The sequence below is a fragment of the Lissotriton helveticus genome, chromosome 8, assembly GCF_964261635.1.
Source record: "Lissotriton helveticus chromosome 8, aLisHel1.1, whole genome shotgun sequence".
NCBI lineage: Eukaryota > Metazoa > Chordata > Amphibia > Caudata > Salamandridae > Lissotriton > Lissotriton helveticus.
The window spans coordinates 203979668-204000614 of record NC_136069.1 but is presented as its reverse complement, the minus strand read 5'-3'; the positions used below and the strand labels follow the sequence as shown (position 1 = coordinate 204000614).

Genomic DNA, 20947 nt, shown 5'->3' with positions numbered 1-20947 from the left:
ATAATTTTCCGCAGAAGGTCACCGCTGCTTATGACAATATAGACCTCGCCCCAAAGCATGGCCCTCAGCTGGACATCCTCAGTTGTATCACCAGGGAGGATTTTTGTAAAACCTTATCCTCCATTAAAAGTGGTTCTCCAGCTGATCCTGTGCCCATGTATATCCTTAAGGGGATCTCTGACACGATCGCCCCATTGGCTACAGACCTTCTTAATGCCTCTTTTTCCTGCGGGGTAGTGCCACCCAGTTGGAAACAGGCCAGGGTCAAAACCCTTCTAAAAAAACCGGGGCTTGATCCTTCGGACCTGGCTAATTTCCGTCCGATTTCTTTGTTACCCGGCCTTGGCAAAATCGCTGAAAAAATGGTTAACAAACAGCTCTCAGGTTTCCTTGAAGACAACCAGCTGCTGAGTAACTCTCAAACGGGTTTCCGTCCGGGGCAAGGTACGGACACAGCCCTGATAGTGGTGGCGGAGGAGGCAAGGTGTATCTTAGATTCAGGAGGATCCGCTGTTGTGATCCTCTTGGATCTGAGTGCAGCATTTGATACGGTGGATCATGAAATCTTAATCCACCGTCTTGCCAGGCTGGGCGTAACAGGAATGGCCTTGAAATGGTTTACATCTTTTCTGAATAATCGTTCTTTCAGAATTTGGGAAGCTGGTGTACTGTCCAAGTCCACCCCCCTCCAGTGTGGTGTCCCTCAGGGCTCTTCTTTGAGCCCTACTTTATTTAACATTTATATGGCCCCACTGGAGGAGATAGTGGCCCCCTTTGGGATTAAAACAGTCACTTACGCGGACGACACCCAACTAGTCGTCTCGCTAACCCAACAAGAGGGATGCCTGGACAATCTTTCTGCTTGCCTTGCCGGAATATTTTCCTGGATGTCGGGTTCATGGCTCAAACTCAACGGAGCAAAAACGGAGATCATGCTCCTGGGTCATCACTTTACTTCTCTCCCTAAAACCGCATGGCCCCCATGTCTGGGTGAGCTGCCCATACCAAAGGAGAAGATTAAAAGTCTAGGGGTATGGTTTGAGCCTGACCTAACTTTTAAGACACAGGCACAGAAAGTCGCAGGCATTTGCTTTGGCCTGCTCCGCTCAGTGCGGAAAGTCCTCCCTCTCCTGCCCCCCCAGTCCAGGACACTTCTGATCCAGGGGTTAATACTATCCAGATTGGATTATAGTAACGCCCTGTTCTTGGCAGCCCCTGAAGCTACCATCAATATCCTTCAACGGGTGCAGAATGCTGCAGCTAGGTTGCTTGCGGGTGCCTCAAGAAGATCATCGGCCAGACCATTCTTGAGAGCACTTCACTGGCTGCCAATACGCGAAAGAGTCATCTTTAAATCGCTATGCATCACCCACAAGGCCCTTCAGGACAAAGGACCTCCGGTCCTCAGGAGCCTGATATGCCCTTATAAATCAGCGCGGGCTCTCCGATCGGACCATGGAAATTTTGCCAAGGTTCCTAGAGTTAGGAAGGCACGAACAGGGGGGCGCCGCTTTTCCGTAAATGCCGCAAAAAATTGGAACTCTCTCCCCAGTCAGATTCGTACTGAACCTTGTCATTTTAAGTTTCGAAAAGCCCTTAAAACATTCCTCTTTCCCAAGGTCTCCTAACTACTGGTATTTTCTACAGTTTGTTCTCTGTTTTTTTTGTTAGCGCTGGGACGCTCTCGGGCAGCCATGCGCTTTATAAATTAAATTTCATTTCATTCATTTCATTTCATGTTAGCAGTTTTGAAGGTATTTAGGACTCAAACTAATGGGGTCAGGCAATGCCGCAACAGTTGCAACCTTAAAATATTTTTCTATAGTGGAAATCTGCAGAGCTGCCATTTGGTTTCCTATTCGTGCTGTCTGAAAATACTGCTATCTTGACAATAATTACAGGATTTCTTTGTTCATCAATTATTTCAGAATCTCTCTGAGCAATCACTGCTTTAACTATATCCATCTTTACTTGGGGGTACTGCTTGTAGGCCAACCAAAAACGTAGATCTAGGAATCAAAACAATGAAAGGAACAGATCATTCTTTTCCCCATAGATTCACCTAATTATCATCCATGGTCATTAGACAGGGCTGGAAATTAATACATTGAAACTATTTTTGGTCCCAACATGTTGTATAGTGTGGGGACCGGGATGAGATGGAACCACATGTTAACGTATTTTGGTATTAGTATCTCTTTTCAAAGAATTCAAGAGCTGCTACTGAAAGGCAACAGATATTCATTAATGTTTCCCCAGCATTTAAAAAAATGTCAAAAGTGCTGATACTTTAGGGGTTTCAGTCTCGGGGGTGGGGCGGTTGGGGGGGACATTCATTAATATTTTCTTGTGAAATGCATGAGATCTGCTGATCGCTCACACTATCTCTATAATCAACTTCAAAATCAATTGCTGTTTTTTTCCCATCAAGGCCCTCATTACGACTTTGTTGATACATGTGTGGGTATTTTAGGAGCCCACAATCTCTGATTCGGCACAGTATGCCCATCTAAAATCTCCCATTACAATATTTTGTCCTTAGAATGGGGAAAAACACGCGAACCCTGAATTACTGGATCCTTTCCACTGGTTATCCCTAATTCCGAGGACAGACCTGCCGACATTTATCACCTGCTCTAAGCAGGAGGTAAATAGGTGCAGGGAGGCCAGTGTGGGTCAGGGGTGAGGTCCATGGTGGCAGGGAGGGTGGGTAGGGTAAGAGAGGGCTGGGGCCAGTCTCAGAGGATCAGTGTCTGCTCTCCCCGTCTTGTTGGGGGGAATGAGCATGGGCTAAGCTGTATCTCTACCTAAGGTACCTGTCCCTCATCCACTATGGCTTTAGCAGGTGCAGATCAGCACCCGGTAAACCAGGTCTGGTGTTGTCAGGCCCGGTAATGTTGAATTCAGAAACACCAGACTACTCATTGCCTGGTAGAGTGGGGTGCCTGTACTGAGCCCTAAGTATGCCACTGTTGCTCCTGGTCGGTTCCCGCCAGTGGTGTTTCCCGGTTTGTTGCACGAGTGCCGCGTACCTGTGTCAAGCGCACAAAACGCCGTTAAACTAAACGTAGCGGTGCCGTTTCTTGAAGGATTGAAGCAGAATTACTGCTGGCTTCAACATTCATTGGATGTCCAACACCTGAAGTTATTCCTAGGTGTTTCTCCAAACTACAGATTCATTGAAGTTCATTAATAACTTTGGCTTGAATGACTAAGGTCTATTATATATCTTGCAAAATAAATCATTGTCCTGAGGATGGTCTAAGGGACTGACGCCACAAAGACCGAAAAGTCGACAGTTCCATCAACTCCCTAGAAACTTTTACAGTTGCTGAGCAATTTTTTTCTATGTTTAGTTAATTATTGCTTTACAATCATTTAGGAGCTGATGTAGGTGATGACATATATTTTCAAATTGATTTTGCATATATGTACATGACTTTTTCAGCTGATATCGTCTCCCCCTTTTTTATGTACCCTGTCTTGTAATTTAAGATGATGAAAATTAGATAAAATCATTTTTGATATAAAATAGGATTTACTGTGTGCTTTCTCTTTCTTGAAATTAATTTTCATTATTGTTGTTCCAGTGGACACTGTGAAGTTTGTTCTTTTGTGACTTACTTGAAATTACTTAAAGTGAAAGAATATATTTAATACAAACAAAGGGGCATATTATCAAGGGATTTATCTCTGCTTTTTTGGCTTTAAAAGCCAAGAAAGCGGAGATAAAATTATCTCCCTATTACCTACCTGTCGCTAACACTAGTTAGCGACAGCTAGTAGGAGATAGCGACCATCTTGGGCCCCGCTTTGCATGTCAGAGATATTTATCACTAATGACATGCAAAGTGGGCGTGCCAAGATGTTAGCGACTGGAAACAGTCGCTAACATCGCTATCTCCTATTACCAACTTTTGGAGATATTCGCACTAACCGCGAATATCTCCAAAAGCTAACACCTGCCCTGAGCAGTTCTTAGCCATGTTATCTAATGGGAGGTGGATAACATGGCTAAGAGCATTAGCTCGGTAATGCATGAATATCGCTGATTTTACAGCGATATTCATGCATTTCGGCCGATTTTTATCGCTAAGGAGATAAACCTTGATAATAGCAAGGCTCCTAAGCGATAAAAATCGCCGCAACACGGCGATAAAATTATTGCTGCTAAGCCAACATAGTGATAATTATCGCTCGTTGTTGGTAATATGCCCCAAAATCCCTTGTAAATACCTTTTACTTTGAGACAGTTCTACACAGACCTCTCTGTCATACTCGTAATAAGCCCCTAAGTATGTCACAAATCTGCACAAAGTTCACTCCAGCAGTGATTTGCAGGCCTTGTCATAATAAATGGACCATACTGGCACACAGTATTTTTGTGCTATCCAATTAAATGTATTACAGGTTATCTGATAACTGCTGTTCTACGAATAATTACTAGCAATCATGCATTAAACACATCACTTTTCAACTGATCCTTTCACAGATATCAAGGTGGAAGATCAAGTTGACAGGTATCAATGAGGTATCAATGGTTTCTACTGGATATTGCTCTTGTATATGGGTTCTTTGTCATTTTTGGACATTGAACTATCGGTCCAGCATACAAATTACAAAAGAGCTCCTGGTGGTTTAAAAAATACCCAATAAAATCAAAAGTCTATACCTGTTTAGTAGGTGCAACTTGAATTGACAGGAATTTACATCACTGTTATTCATTAAATGTCCAAAATCAATTGGTTATCAACTAGCCCTTGTTGAAATAATTTGTGTCGGAATTTCCAAAAGGGGTTACATTTCTATTGAGAATTGATGCATTGTGCTGGTAAACACATCACACATCACACTGAAGCACCTAACTGTTGCCTACGAGAAGCGTCCAGGAGCGGCATTCCATTCCTTGGAAACATACAACCTTTTCTGAGGAATGGAGATTCATGAGTGTAGATCCTTGTTGAGTGTGAATTGAGTTGGAGAAAAACAAATCCCTGTGCATTGAATTTGAAAAAACAAATCCCCGTTATCAAATGTGTTAAATACCTCAACCTTCATTACATTTGGCAACCTGCTGAAATTTAACAGGGGACATGTGTGTGGTATGTACAGTGCCAATTGGATTTTGGGGAATTAAACACCAAAATCCTATCGTTATTCCCTGAAAACTCGTAATAGGCACTATTTATCGCATCAGACAGATACAGTACCTTGGAGTATCGTAATGTATCAGGTGAGATAAATAGCATCTTCACTCATAATCAGTCCATTCTATGCAGAACTGCAACACAGTTAAGTGGCTAACCTTAGTGGAAATATACAAGTAACTGGAATGGTGTAACCAGGGCTGATAAGATGAAATGAACAATGGGTTTTGTCCTACCAAATAAAAATATGTTTTGTGAGAATTGTCGGTTTATCCGTCACCCGGTGGGCAAGGTTCATTATGTAAAAGTGATAAGGAAAGTGCCTTCATAAAGCCACGTTGCAGCATTGTATTGACAGGATGGTTCAGTGAGCTAAATGGATGCCACTGATATATGGGGTGATCTCACGTCACAAGATTTGAATCCTGCCAAGGCCAACTCTACCTTTCATTACACCAGCATTAGTAAAATAAGTACTATTCCTCATTTAAATTGCCATTTAAAGTACTTTCGGAATGTCAGCAGTGCAGGATAATGCATTTTATAAAACTATCATCTATTAGAACATTGGAATGTTGAGCGCTCCATTCAAGACAAGGGAGTGCTCTGGGTTCCTAATGGCCGATAGAAGCCCCGAGCATCAACTTTCTAATGTTTGCTCACAGCTGTTGCTCTAAAAAAAAAAAAAGTCTCACGGAGCCTGAGGGGATTTCAACCCCCTCGGGCTGCGTGAGGCCTTTGTTTTAAAAATGAGAACATTCGGCCCTCCAGGGGCAGAATGTTCTAATAGCCTTAGAGCCCTTTTCAGGGGGCTCTACTGGCCATTAAAGGTCTGCTCCCTTGTTAAAGAGGTAGAGCCTGCTGCGACAGGCTCAACGGCTATATTAGACCTACCTGCAGTGCAAACATGTCCATAATTTCGCTCAGGGAATGGTTCCGGCCATGTTTGTATTCCAATATTATCATGTGCAAACAATACGTTGGCTCTTCTGTTAGGTAAAAAACATGAAAAACATGTTCCTTTGCCAGTTAATGTGCCAGCAAGATGGCTCTTTGAGTTAACACTTGCTACTGACCTCTGTAGGGATGTGAAGGTCATCAGTTCAAATCTTTACATTGGAGACTCAGCCTTCTGGGTAGTAGCAATTATTGTTTACTGCACTTAGAACCCTTCCAAGTTAATATTGTAATGTTTTGTTTACCTGGAAGCTTGTGTGATTGGGTGGCGATGAAATCTGCCGTGTTGGATCTAGCTGGCTTTCTCAAGATGCGAGATACGTTGGGTAGTAGAAGCAAATGTTCCAGGCTGCAAAACAATTTGGTTATTAATTTACAATATAAACCACACATGTTTAAGGTGTACTATGGCTATGTGTTAATATGTATCTAATTATGACTAGGCTCTGATTGGATTTTGGCATCTACATTCTGGAGCATGCCAAGAAATCACTTACAAGTATTCTTTTTACTAAGTGAGCCAAATATGTTTTACTCCTTACTATTGTTGTGCTGCAAATTATATTTCAATGATTCCATCCCAACAAAATGTATAATAGATTAGGCCCTCTACGCTGCACCAGTCTTTCACAAAATCATGGATTCCTCTTTATTACCTTACAGACATGACTTAAACATGGCAGGTGACAACACAGACTGCTGAATCATCTGTCACAAAAACAGGACTCCCAAGTATTGGTAGCCAAAATCTCCACTGGGCAGACATATCTTGCTACAAAAATGTTACTTATAATTAATTCCCAACTTCATCCAAAGGAACTCCTGACACATATTAGAGTTAATTTTATTTTCTAATTGCAGACCAACATATTTGTTCTCAAGTGCTTGATAATGGGATTAGATTCAGGTCAATATTTTTGTACAAATATTTTTGTTCAGCGCCAGGACACCGAATGGTAATTGTGCGCTTTATAAGTGTTATAATAAAATAAATAAATAAATAAAATAAATAAATAATAGATATTCAAGATGTTGTCAAGATTTTGTAACTGTGTGGATTGGAGTCTATGTTTTGCAAAATATGTTTGCAGCGGTGTTTTTACATGCTACAGCCTAAACATTGATAAAGAACTCCTCTCATTACAAATTCTTTTTTCAAAGCATGAGACCAAAGACCAAATACATTCTCCAGGAAAAAAAAGTTGTAGGAAAAGTATTGCCCTCCGATTGCTTAACATCTCCTAACCTAAAATCCAAATTCAGGCCCAGATGCAACTCAAAGGCAAAGACTCTGCGGTTTCTGAGTGATGCTCTGGGTATCTTTTATGAGGCTGTGCCCTGTCTGTTAGTTCTTCTTGTCCTGCGGGTTCTCGCTGTTACAGTGAACTATGAGGCTTTGCTGAACACTTTGTGAACTGGGGTAGACAGGTCTCTTCTGGACTGGCAGGTATGTGAAGACTGAAACAAACGAAGTCCCACTCTCCACGTACAAAACTGTGGAGATCCTTAAAGCTCCATACTGAAACACCCTCTGTTTGCTTTATTAATTGGAAAGCACACACAGATACTATTGCACCAGATTCAAAGTGCTAACAAAAAAAAGCAAACATTCTGCAATAGTTAAAACACTTAAAAAATATCAAATAGAAGTCCTTAATCATAACCAATCCAGAACAAAAATTGTTATGATTCACCATTAACATTGTCTTTAAAAAATTCTTCAGATTACAACTCTGCTGTGTTAAAGTGCTGTAAGTAACTCTACTGTACAATACTATTAGCAAATGTAATGCTTCAGTAGACAATCCACTATTCGGCACCCCACCTTTCCAGGTGTGTTGCACATAAAGCATGGGAAGACCAATTTAGATTCAGTATTAGTTCTAAGAATTTTAGTCTTAGATCTAATGCTGATTTAATAAAGCAGACTGAGGCCTGCATTATGTGTGGCTCATACCAATCTATCATCCATGCAAACCACTGTTTACACAGGTGAGTGTATTATGGGTTTTGGGGATTGTTTTTTTTAAATTCTTTTAATTAATTTATTTATTGGCATTTCAACAACATACAGTCAAGGAGCACAGTATTGGCACTTACAGGACAATGATATCGCAATAACTCTTTGTCATGAACACATTAATCAGAAAGTTTTACGTTACCCCCCACCCAGACAACATTGTAGTCACATATACAATACACTTCCTCTTCCCAGGCTCCGTCAGTACTCCCCGCATCTAACCCTTGCTCAGCAGCAAAAGTCTCATTTCGAGTTCAGTCCACCAGGGTCTCCACGTCCCGGGTCGCGCTCCCGCGCCCGGGCGGCAGCAGTTCCACAGGCCCAAGTGAATCCGGGCGCTCTAGTAGGGTGCCGCAGCCGTATCAGCTCTTACTAGGCGGCCGAGCACGCCCAGCATGGCTCCCTCCACTCACCGCCTCTCTCGGGTCTGGGGTCATCTAAGTCCCTCCTCGGCCCCAGTTCAGGAGCGCCGGCGTGTGGGCTAAGTAGGTCCCCACCAGTACGATGTCCCACCAGGGGCGGCAGCAACTCTAGTGGCTGTGCTCCGTAGGCCGCACCGCCGCTCTTCGTGTCACCGGGCCAGGCAGCCCAAAGTAGCGCTCCCCGCCAGCCCCGGTGAGCGCAATTCGCCTGGTAGATGCCCCTGCCGCTCCGGAGCACCGGAGCAGCTTTCCGGTTCTCAGAGGGCACTGCTGTCGGCAGGATAATTATCATGATCGGTTTCTAGGCGGAGGAGCTAACGGCTCAGGCAGCCATCTTCGTTGCTGGCTAGCTCCGCCCCCCTTTTGGGGATTGTTTTTGGCAGACAGATTTTTCTCCTGATACATTTTGACAGGTCAAACCTGACGAATGTTCCAGATGAAAATGGCCCAGTAAATACCAGGAAACGCAAATGTTGGTGGTGTGCACCAAAATGAGCCTATTATGCCCCACTTTAGGGCAGACATTCTAATAGCTATCATTTATCACATTCGATAAATAACGATCCTCAGGGAATCATTAGTTTTAACAACTGTTACACACAGTTACAGAGCCTCTCAAAATTGAAGGCCAGATCCAGCATATCAATGAGACTGCCTAATATTTACTTGAATCCCTTATATTCAGTTTTTAGAAGATGAGATTAGTATTCATCAATATGTAAATGAAATAATGATCACATAATCAATATGGAAATGAAAATACAGCTTCAGTTAGATTTTTCTATTGATGACCGCTCAAAACCACTGTCTTTCCTGAGCTCAGTGCGAACTGGATGACCAAATTCTCGGTAAAAATCAAACCCTCCATAAGGGATCCCTTCTTTTTCTGCGGAGACGATTGCCTCCTACCTGTTCAAGCCAGTCTGAGGCAACTCTCCGTGCTTAGAATATTACCTACCGTAGTCAGCGCTTTGGCAGGGTCTCTGAGATGCCCCTTGGACTTAGATCTCCCATCGCCAGCCAAATGAAATGAACCAATTACTAAATCTGTGTTCTGTTAAAGATGAACCAACTCATCTCCCTGGAAGGCTTCAAGTCAATGTTGCAAACCCCGTGGTTCTCCTGTAATTTCACACATTGGTGTGGGAATTCCCATCTAGCTGGAGTGCCTCAATATAACCTTACAAGAAATTTCAGGCCATATTTATCAGAAAGTAATACAGCGCAGTGCAGCAAGTCTCCTCGTTGCGCTACGCTGTGTTATAGGGCAAGGGCGGGAATGAACCGTATTTATCACAATACAGCACCTTCCAGCTTTTTCACAGCGCTGGCGTGCAATGTGCTGCCAACGCAGGCATCCTTGATCATGGTGCAAGGGTGTCTGTGTTGCAATCAGGATTGTTTTTGTATAGAAAGGGGCACCTTCGTGCACAAAAACAATCCTCTGAGGCATTTTCTGCTTTCTATGTTTGCTGCAGGTGGCAGTACGCATAGAAAGAGGAAGTAACAAGAAGAAATAACGATATTTATCCTCATTATTCATCCCCTGAGAAAGAGTAGCATTTTGGAGCATTGTCAGGTCTACCAGTAATGGTAAATCTGGGAATGCATCAAAATCCATGGGTGTTGAGTGGGACAACCCATACAACACCCATGGAATGCCTCCCTGGGCCAGAGTAATGCAATGCAGTGATTTGTGCTGTGTTGCGTTACTCCAGATTTATCAAGTCACTCGGGCCATGGAAGAAGGCCTTGCATGGCTTGGTAAATCACATCTTAGGGGATGCTTGACTTTTGAAGCACGTTACCTGGTGCAAAAGCTGAACAAATCTTAAATAAAATCTCTATTGCAAAATCTCTACCGCTTGACCTAAAACAAATCTTGCCTGACTCTGCACATTCATCTATCCAGAAAAACCTTTGACCAAGTAATATCGTGATATCCTCCCAGAATGTGGAACTTTTCCGCAGATTTTATTAAAATTCAATTTGGCTCTTGAACAGGGATTGTCTACTACACTGTCTACTGTTCCTAACTGTGCAGCATCCTGTGTGCCTCTCATGTTGTGACCTTCGTTGAGCAATAAATCAACTTCTACCAAGCATTCTACGATTCCAAGATGTTGAACTCTCCCAGACTCTATTCATCTCTCTCCTACCTTTTGGAGCCATTGATGTGCTACGCAGCCGCGGCCGGTAGTGGGAGTACCTGCCCGGCAGGGACGTGGGTAGGGGGGGAGGCAGGGTGGAGGGTAGTAATGTATGGATTATGGACTTTAACAGGTAAGTAAACATATAAATAAATAAAACGAATTTCGTTGCGCACACTGCATCGCATTTGGTGATGCAGTGCACGCACATAAATTAGTTTTATTTATTTATATGTTTACTTACCTGTTAGGGTCCGTAATCCATACATTACTACCCCCCCACCCTTCCCCCTCCCCCATCCCACATCACTGCCCGGCAGGTACTTCCACTACCGGCTGCGGCTGGTGCTACGTCTGTCACTGGGTTGTCAATATTTATTGTTCTTCTATAACTCGATTACTTCTGATGAGAGCTTTAGAAAATGTAATGGCTATAAGGCATAGATGTACTAAAAGTGCTGCACTGTGTTGCATGAGACAGGGATAGCAGAACAGCACTGTTCTTGTCTCCCCCTGTGCTGCAGCTCTCTGAGCCTGCCTTGTGCCTTGCACAAACCTTGCACCATAGTGCAAGGCTGTGTGCATTATTTCAAGCATAGGTTTTGTAGTATGGGGGACTCTTCCAGCACAAAATGTTATGCTCAGACATAGTTTAAAATGTTTCCCACATTGGGTGGGTGCTGTAGAGCACAGCTCTCATGCAATGTTGGAAAGGTTATAAGAATGAAAACATTTCTTCTTTTCAACGCCTGTCCCAAAGAGGCAGTTTGTTTAATGCAAAGCCCTGTCCACCATTTTTAGTAGATAGAGCTTTGCATCAGAGCCCCCTGGGTGGTTGCATGGAAACCCCAATGTATCCCTCCTTGATGCAAAGCAGCACTGTCACTAATGTACATTACTTTTGGGCTACTTTCGGTGCAAATAAGGTTTTGTGTAGGAGGGTAAATTCAATCAGCAGTTTGCTCTGCCTGTGGACCATGTTTGTGACCCAAACCTGGCACAAATTCTTAGTAAAGCTTCCCCTAAGTCTTCAACCACCTGGGACAGCAGCCTGCTCTGTACTAATGAGCCACGTGTAATATCACAATGTTGCATGTAGTGTATTCCTTTTGTTTCAAATTCTGCATAACTTGGTCCAAAGATTACTTTATCTGCTAGCCAACATTGAGTCATTTGTATATAGGAATCTTTCATATAGTGACATTTCCCTTCCAGTGTTGTGTTAGAAATGCATTCTCATTGTCACTCTGTAAAGCACTTAGGCGCCCTTAAGGGGCCAGTCCACTCTGAAAACAATGACATATACATAAAAAAAAAATAACTTACAATTCTTGGCTGGCGATACTAAGCTTCTTCAGTAGATTTTGTGTTGATGCAATTTCTCAGATCGCGTCACCACTGGAACAGCCTCGCAGGCCACTTGGCCAACAACAGGGCTCAAAAATATAAAACATCCTTGATTGTGGACAGTAGCTGCTCGCAGAGTTTGTAGACCACAAACTAATTCAAAAGACTTGACTGCCGCTCTTCTCGAGGCCGAGGACGCCAGACAGGCACTGCTCTGAGCCTCTGTGACACAGTGAGGTGGCTGAGATGTCTATCGGAGTGTTACCTAGAGGGCACGTCTCGTCTGTCATAAACCTCAAGGGTGGTAACATGATGCCACCAGAAGATTATGTTGTACAGAATGTCAATATACAGGTGTCGCTTTAGGAAAGAGCAGGAACAGAACAGGTACAGTCTGTTCATGGGTCGTTGCCTGAATTAAGCGGTGCGACTGTGACAAGCTTCAGGCAGCGCTGTTTCAGTTTAAGTTGGAATCGAGAACCGCAGGTGCATTTGAAAAAGGGGTGTGCAAAAGTTTTTATCGCGTGAACTTTCCTCAGTTCTCATGAACGCAACAACTAATACATTATTTTTTTCAAAGAATGGGATATATTTTGTGTATTTAAAAAAAAAAATTTTAACAAAAAAAAAAATCACCGCTATTCACGCACTTTTGTAGTTGTGCCGAAACATGTTTTAAAGTGAACTCCTAGGAAAACGGCACGTCCGTTTTCACCATCACCTAGTAAGTGCTCGCGATAAAGTAACACCAGTTTGTATAGGAAAGATACGCAAAGGGACAGACGTGGAAAAACACAAGTAAGCAACTAACCGGGGCTTTCAAGAGACTTGGCTTGACTATGAGAAGGAGAGCGCGCTTGAGTCCCAAACCAGCCTGAGCAGAGTTTAAGGGGGAAGTGTTTGGAAAGATAGGAATGTGTAGGACAAATAAAAAATATCATAACCTAATAGTGCTGTGAATCACTTTTTAAAAGTCCCGCTCCTCTGTTCTCTCTCTTGGGCTGAAGAACCCTTTCACCACAAGAGGTGACAGACCTATTACCATGATAGTACCACAAAACCAGGAAACACTACTATCACTCAGGCTGCTGTTTCTACTGCTCCTACCATCACTAAGGCGCTGATTGCGAGTTCGTAGGAATCGAGGTTCTGTTCCTAAATAAGGATACCGCAGAGTTACTTATTTATCAGATGTAATAAATAACATCTATCACGAGTTTTTGAGGAATAACATGCGGATTTTGGTAGATACCTCACGAAGAGCCCATTGTAAGGTAAATACCAATGCACTTTTCTCCTGTTACAGGGCCGGCTTTAGCACCGGTGGCGCCCAGTGCAACAATATGTTTTGGCGCCCACCAAAAACGCACGTTTCTGGTGGCCTTTCATTTTTGCCAACTTCAACTAATATGCACAAAACATTTGTAAATAATAAGTCAGTCCATTTGCAATGGATGTCTGGAGTTTGGTGATGACTCACCAAGGTGTCACTTTTTAAAAAGGAAGAGGGGAGGTCCAAGAAATAAATCAAATGAATTTGAAGGTAAGATAATGTTTTTTGTCTACCCATAGCCATTTAAAAGTATGGGCAAAATGCCCAATTAACCAGGGCCCCCACCTTTCAAGAGGACACCTAGTGAGGTATTCATGACACTCCCACCATAAAAACAGTGTATAAAAATAGATTATTTTAAATTTGACAGGGACATGCACACTGTTAACAATCTCTAGCATGCATTGCCCAACCTTAACCACTGGATTCGGACATGTGAAGGGAATATATTATTCTTAAATTAAAAATTAAGGACGATCCAGTGGTAACATTAGAATTGACAAAACTCGAAATTAAGAATCTGTTTCTATCCTATAGAATAATGGAGAACAATAGTCACACTGAACAGTTAACTACTTGTCAATTCTACTCTTGCTATTCAGACGCTGTAGGTTTTCAAACTTACTTAACCACATCGACGCTGATGACGATCTCAGCTCGTCATGAGGTACACCTCTCGTACGCTCATGACGAGCTGAGCTCGTCATGAACCGCGGGTTTTTAAAAACATCAGCGCACAGCGGGAAAATGCGCCGCAGCGATGCGGTTAAGCTTGGTAACTAGAGCGTCCCATGGATATGTCCTTACCAGGGTAAGATTTGGGCTTGCGCACCATCTGGTTGCATTCCCTAAGATTAAAGAATACCCGGCTTCTCCTTGTCCGTGTGATGGTCAGGTCACACCAAACAAAGCACTCTGCACTTCCTCCTAGTCTGTGAATTGTATAAGAATTTTCGTGTAGCTTTTTTAAAACCATTATTTTAAAAATATCGTAATTTTACAATTGATGCTGCTATGAGGCTATTTGTCTCCATGAATGAAATAGATGTTTGCTTCTTTACCGCAACGTTCCTGCTCAAATCCATTGAAGCAAGGAAAAGCATGATTTTTTAATTCCACCCCTTATTAACTGATGTATTTTATTGTTAGTAATTTTTTAATATGAATGTAATGAATGACATTTTAATGAAGATGTTTGTACATGCTTTTATGGTTATTTTTAATGACCCGAATAAAGCTTTTTGAATTGAAATTGAATTGAAGGTAAGATAATGTTTTTTGTCTACCCATAGCCATTTAAAAGTATGGGCAAAATGGCCAATTGACCAGGGCCCCTACCTTTCAAGAGGACACCTAGTGAGTTATTCATGACCCTCCCACCATAAAAACAGTGTATAAAAATAGATTATTTTAAATTTGACAGGGACATGCACACTGTTAACAATCTCTAGCATGCATTGTCCAACCTTAACCACTGGATTCAGGCAGGTGAAGGGAATACATTATTATTATTTTTTTTTAAAGTTCTTTCCCGCTCAAGTCTCTGTTCTTGCTTGACCTCATCTCTTATTTTCCACCCTCTCTCTCGTTACCGCTCATTGTTCTACCTATCTGTACATCCCTATGTACCTACCTCCTCTCTCTAGCTCAACTCCTTCTACCTCATTTCTATCTCTTTTCAAGTCTACCCATAGCCACCCCTAAAGCCTAAAAACCCTTACCCACAATACCCATTCCCACCTCTACAACCGTAAAACACCCTTGCCAGACTATACCTCTGGCTCCTGCATTGTGGAATTCACTACCTCTTTTACTTCGCCATGAGCTTAACTATGTTAGATTCCAGAAAGGCATCAAGACATGGCTATTCAATCAGTAAGCTCCATTGATTACTCCTCTTCTCAGCTTGCGTTTACAGGCACCGGGAAACCTCTGGGTCGCTGTTGCGCCATATAAGTGTAAATATAATGATAATAATAATAATAATAATAATGATACCTGTACTCACCCCTAAACCCTAAAAGCACCCTCACCACCTAATACCCTTACCCACCCCTAAACCTTAAACAAATCCTTACTAATCTATAGCCTTCCCACCCCTAAACCCTAAAAACACCCTTACCACCCAATAATCCTACCTACCATTACACCCTAAAAACACTCATACCACCCAATACCCCTACCCATCTCTAAACCCTATACATATATCGTTTTTTAACTGTAAAAAACAAAGATTAAAGTAACAACGTAACTCTAAAAACTATAGAAATTCACCAGATATAGTTATAGTTATTTCAAGTAACTATAAATTGTGCCCACACAATGGACAGTTTTCTCATCAATAATTTAATTGCACATTTTGCAGTGATACTATTAATGATGTCATAAAAGAGGTCATAAGTGATGTGATATTTGGGGCAATTAGCAGTGTGTGATGAGGAGATCTTAGAGCACGACAGCCAACCCCACTATGCCCATCGACCATGAGCGGCGGGGGTTGGCCACAGGTACTCGTCTGCTGACACCCCCACCCCCGCAGGCAGCCACGCCTACACTTCACCTGGGTTCAGCTGTTCACAGGGGGGGTTGGCCACACACCCTGTGTCCAACCCCTTTTCAGGCAGCCACATCCCCTTCCCCCAACAGTCCTTCTCCCTCCGCACCCAACACCTTCTATATAAAGCAGATCTGTGATCTCTCTCCAAAAATTACCAATAATTTTAATCAAATCTATATTTCAATAATGCACACAATGCAATGTTTACTATTATTGATTACTTAAAATATTGAATAAAGTTTTATTAAACTGCATTGTACAATGAAACAATTTTAACTCTAAAATCTATAGGAATTCACCAGATCTAGTTAAAGTTATTTCAAGTAACCATAACTTGTGTCCCTACCATGCACAGTTTTCTCATCAATAATTTCATTGCAAATGTTGCAGTGTTTCTATCAATGATGTTATAAAAGATGTCATGAGTGATGGAATATGTGGAGTAATTAGCAGTGCGTGGCGAAGCTGCGAGTTATAGTTACCTTAGGGCATGGCAGCCAGCCCCATCCTGTCCATGCCCTTCAGCCATGAACGGTGGGGGTTCTCTTCTTTCTTGTTACATAGTTTTTATTATTACATTTTGGGAGTGAAACGTGCAAATAAATAGTCAGAAAATTGTATTTGTTTCCTTATTATTACATTTTGGGGATGAAACTTGTGCAAATAAATAGTCAGAAAATTGTATTTGTTTCCTTAAAAGTTTACACTCTAAAACATGCAATAATAAAAACAACCACATAAAGGCCTTGTATTTTATATGATACATCTTCAGGCCACATAAAATGCAACCATTCAACCAGCCCCTAGGTGGCACTGCAGTTTGAGCTGTATTGCAATAGCTCCACCCTGGGAAATGCTTAAAAAATATGGTTCTTCTTGCATGGTTTCACTGACACAGGAGTAGGGGTGGGAGGACATCTCCGTTCTGCCCACGGAATGTGCAGAGATTTGCCCCTTCCGTCTTCAGCAATGCAGGCGGAGAAACAAGGCAAATCTCCGCACACTCATAACGGAAGTTGGCCGCCCGCCTCCCGCCCGCAGTATTTAATTACATTACAAAGCCTAAAATAACATTGAAAAGAAAACTTACCTTATCGCCGGCGCATCCTTGTCCATCGCGCCTTCTTCTGGGAACTGCGCATGCGCGGGAGCTTGCGCATGCGCATTCCTGGTGAGGAATGTGCATGCGCATTGCCCCCTATGTCTTTTTCATGCGTTTTTGTTAGGACTATGTCAAGAGTCCTAAGATGACTGCCACCATTTCCTGTTTGATGTAGTGTTAGCCAATCTGATCTCAGCTTGTCAGGAACCTTAACTTCAAAATTACTGAACTGATTTACACCAAAACACGAAAACACTCTTCCTGAGCCAAGAACTAGCTTTCTGCCACATTTTGTGAACATCCGTTCAACGGTTGGGCTGTAGCTATGTCTAAAGGAAAACTGAATGGGGAAACATGTTTTGGGACACCCCTCTTTTTCTCTCCCCCCACTTGAAGGATCACTCCAAAACTTTTCATGCACAAATGAGTCAAAAAGTAGCATTTTTTCCAGAAAGTTTTGTGGAGATTCGTCAAATGGCGCCAACGTTATTAGCAACATACAAAAGGCATTTCCTATGGAAACACGATGCTAACTAGAACTGTCCACTAGTGACCACCATTGGGTAATGCAGGTATGTGTATATGACCCTAGCATTAGGCCTATCATATTGCCATAAAAATTAATTTAATTATGACAGTAACAGGATGGATCTATATAGATTTGTGAGGAAGCTAAAATTGATGAAATTACATTAGATGAAGAATACGACACATAATATACAAGAAAGAGAAGTGGCCTCTCCCTTTGGTCCCAACAAACCTCGCAGTATCAGATCTACCAATCTTGGAGTGTAGTGAGGACTGAGCCTCGTTTGCGCACATTGCTATGTTAGCATAGGTTTAAACGCCATTTTACCTTTTGCTGCTTTTGCACACAACACTGCATATAACTGTTGTTGTAAGTTAGGCTGCGTGAATTGCTTCACATGAGAAAGGTTTGTTTTCGGCATCCCTAGACTTACATCGCGACCCTAGTCTGCACAGTGAGTGCTAAAGCCTCCAAGGTTATCATAACAAGGTAGCTGTTGTTCAAGCTGATCAATTCACGTTTTACACATAACATACATGCAGCTGCAAGCCAACGGAGATTCTGGCGCCTTTAATATTACACTGTAAGCATGATTTCAGGCACTTGGAAGAATTCCGTTTCCAGAGAGAAAGAGCTTTTGCAGATCCTGATGTGATTTACTCCTGCTGATCGTAGAGGTATGGGGTCCCCCACACAAGCCTAAGAGACCTTCTATATTTTATAAAACATAGTACTAGCAAGGGAGGGTGATATACTAGGCGCTATAATACCTATTTTCACCATCATTGTAATATGATTTCTCCTTTTGTGTTTTATGGAGTTGTAACAATGCTGATCATATTATTTCTAATCATATGCCTGCTTATGTTAGCAAAAATACTGCATCTTAGAGCACGTCGTTAAAATACATATTTTAACCTTTCCCGTGTCTCTTTCTTACCCTGTTGTGGACTGGTATGAGAGTATAACGAAAGAGTGTTCTTGCTTCCCACCATTCCTGAGTATCACCTAAGTCGCATGTTCTGGGTTGTCTAATCATTGGATCCTTTGCTGTTGCTAGCTGGTTAGGGTTTCTAGGTACTGAGGTGAGTTTTTTGGTCCGCCACAATTCACTGAGGTCCTGGGTCTCTGTGCACAGTTCTATGTAGGAGCAGAATCCATGCAACAGGAGGGCATGTGGTCACTACAAAATGAAATTGAGAATGAGCAACCAACATTTGATGACCATATAAAGGACTCCACAAATCTAGCCTTGCAAGCAGAGGATTACACCCCTTCGTCCTCGAGCAAGATATAGACCACAGATGACAATGGATAATCTGGATATAAATAATCTTTATTGTGTATGGTTAATTAAAACTTTTACAAAATGCATTGCAGATAAAAGCCAGCTCTAAAGATTTAAAAAAAAAAGTTTTATCTAAATGCTTAAAAGGATAAAAAAGGAGGTTATTGAGTTCACACATTTTTGATGCTCTGACAGACCTTTTGCAACTGCAATTAGCTTGCTGGAGGCCGGCCCGATTCGATTTGATTCCCTGTGGCTTGTAAAAGAGAGTTCAAATAAGACAGAAAATGCAGAGTATTTGAAAGTGTTGAACCTTAGCAGCAGCAGACTTGATCTGGATCATTTTTGGACAGTGTCTGACTGAGCAAATGATCTTTGGATTTGGGAATTGCAGTTGCTCGTGATCGCGGCACTGGGTGTTGCGAAGGCTGTGACTGGGCAGTACTTTGCAGTTTATTTTCTGTTAATGTCAGTAATTTTACTAGCTTGCCGTTTACCTGCGGGTTTTCCAGTTTGAAGCATCCAATCACAGCATGTCTGCAGGTGCAGATCCTACGGAGGTTAAATTCTGGTTTAAGGAAGCAAGCCCTCTCATCCTTTAAGTTTATGCATGAGCAGATCAAATGTGCCAAGTCCATTGTTCCGTTTCTCCACAGGTGGCAGTTCATCGTTGTTTGTCCCCTCACCCATCGTGGAAGATGCGGAATAGCTGGAAGGTTTCCTAATCGGTAATTTAGAAAGTTTTCTTTTACTTTTCTAGAGTATCCCAGGTTGAAGTATGGCTGAGAGCCAAGCGATTTGTAGCCGTTAATTGTCATCCAGGCATGACTTCTACCAGCAATGGTAGCTTTGGCTTCCAATTGGGAGAGTTCGCTTATAACCTTTCGCACTGCTTGTTTGAAAGCTGTGTGGGTGGTTTGAGCATCCCCGAGCTCGGAGAGACCAGTGGTTGTCAGGGAGTCTTTTAGAAATGTAATGGCTGGCGATGTCATTCTATGCTGGAGCCATAGTTTAAGGTGGGAAGGGGGTTGTTCCTGATTTTGTGCCAGCAAGTTATGTAGGACACCTGCCTTGCTAGGTGTTGTTTGGCAAGACTGAACTCCAACCGGATCTGTGCTGGAGAGATGTAGGCTGGTATGCTAAACATAATTCTGTAGGCCTTGGCTACTGTGCTAGCATTTTGCATTCTCTTCGTCTAAGGGCTTCACTGCCATTTGTGATGGTAGTAAGGATTTTGAATTGTGCTTCCTGGAGGAGAGGGGAGAGCATAGGGCCTGTTAGTTTGGATTTTAGCTGCTTTAAAGTTGTCGCTACAGACATTCCTTTTTTTTTGATGGTCTCAAGCTGGCTGGCAAATTCACCACCATTATCAATGATGACCCCCTACATATTTGTAGTTGTTTGTATTCAGCATTGGCATTTTACCCAGGTGCCAGGTGTGTAGACGTTGTTCGCCCATTTTTCTTGACAATGTTTTGGTTTTCTCAAAGTTCACTTCAAGGCAGTTATCTTCTCTGTAATCTTACATTGTATTGAGGAGGCGTTGCATACCCACTTGTGTGTGACTGGCCAGGTGCACGTCATCAGCGTATAAAATACTGGGCAAGGCCTCGCAGTCCAGTCATGGTGCATGCACGTTGCATGAATTTAGGGTTTGTCTCATATCCACCATATAGAGATTAAACAGAGTTGGGGCAAGCATGCATTATTGTTTAAGCCTTTTGATGGTTAGAATGTGCTTTAAAAGGTGTGTTCAATCTCCCAATTTTACCTGCACCCAGGTATATTAGCAGGCTCAAGAGTGCTGGTGGAATTTCTCAGTGTGCCGATTTCCTCCAGAGTCTTGCTCGATTAATGTTTTCAAACGGTGCCCTGAAATATATAAAACAAAGATGGAGTGCCTGTTTTGTTGATTTTGCCATTTCTATAAGCAGTGACATTTCTATAAGCAGCGACTGCTGTCTTTAAAGACTCCAGTTTGATTAAATGGTATCATTTCAATCAATCAATCAATCAGGAGTTTGTTAAAGCGCGACTACTCACCCGTAAGGGTCTCAAGGCGCTAGGGGTGGGGGGGGGTGCAGGTTCCATTCCA

General features: G+C 42.4%; 1 protein-coding gene across 1 annotated transcript in view; it reads right to left on the bottom strand.

Moving 5' to 3' along the window:
• Positions 1-12261, bottom strand: part of LOC144771547 (uncharacterized) — a 119164-nt gene extending 106903 nt beyond the window's left edge. Inside the window, exons 1-2 of the mRNA XM_078655947.1 lie at positions 12023-12261; positions 6350-6453 (exon numbers count right to left, since the gene is read on the bottom strand). The gene's annotated coding sequence lies outside the window, so the exon portion shown is untranslated. The remainder of the gene's footprint in view (positions 1-6349; positions 6454-12022) is intronic.
• Positions 12262-20947: the final 8686 nt, after the last annotated feature.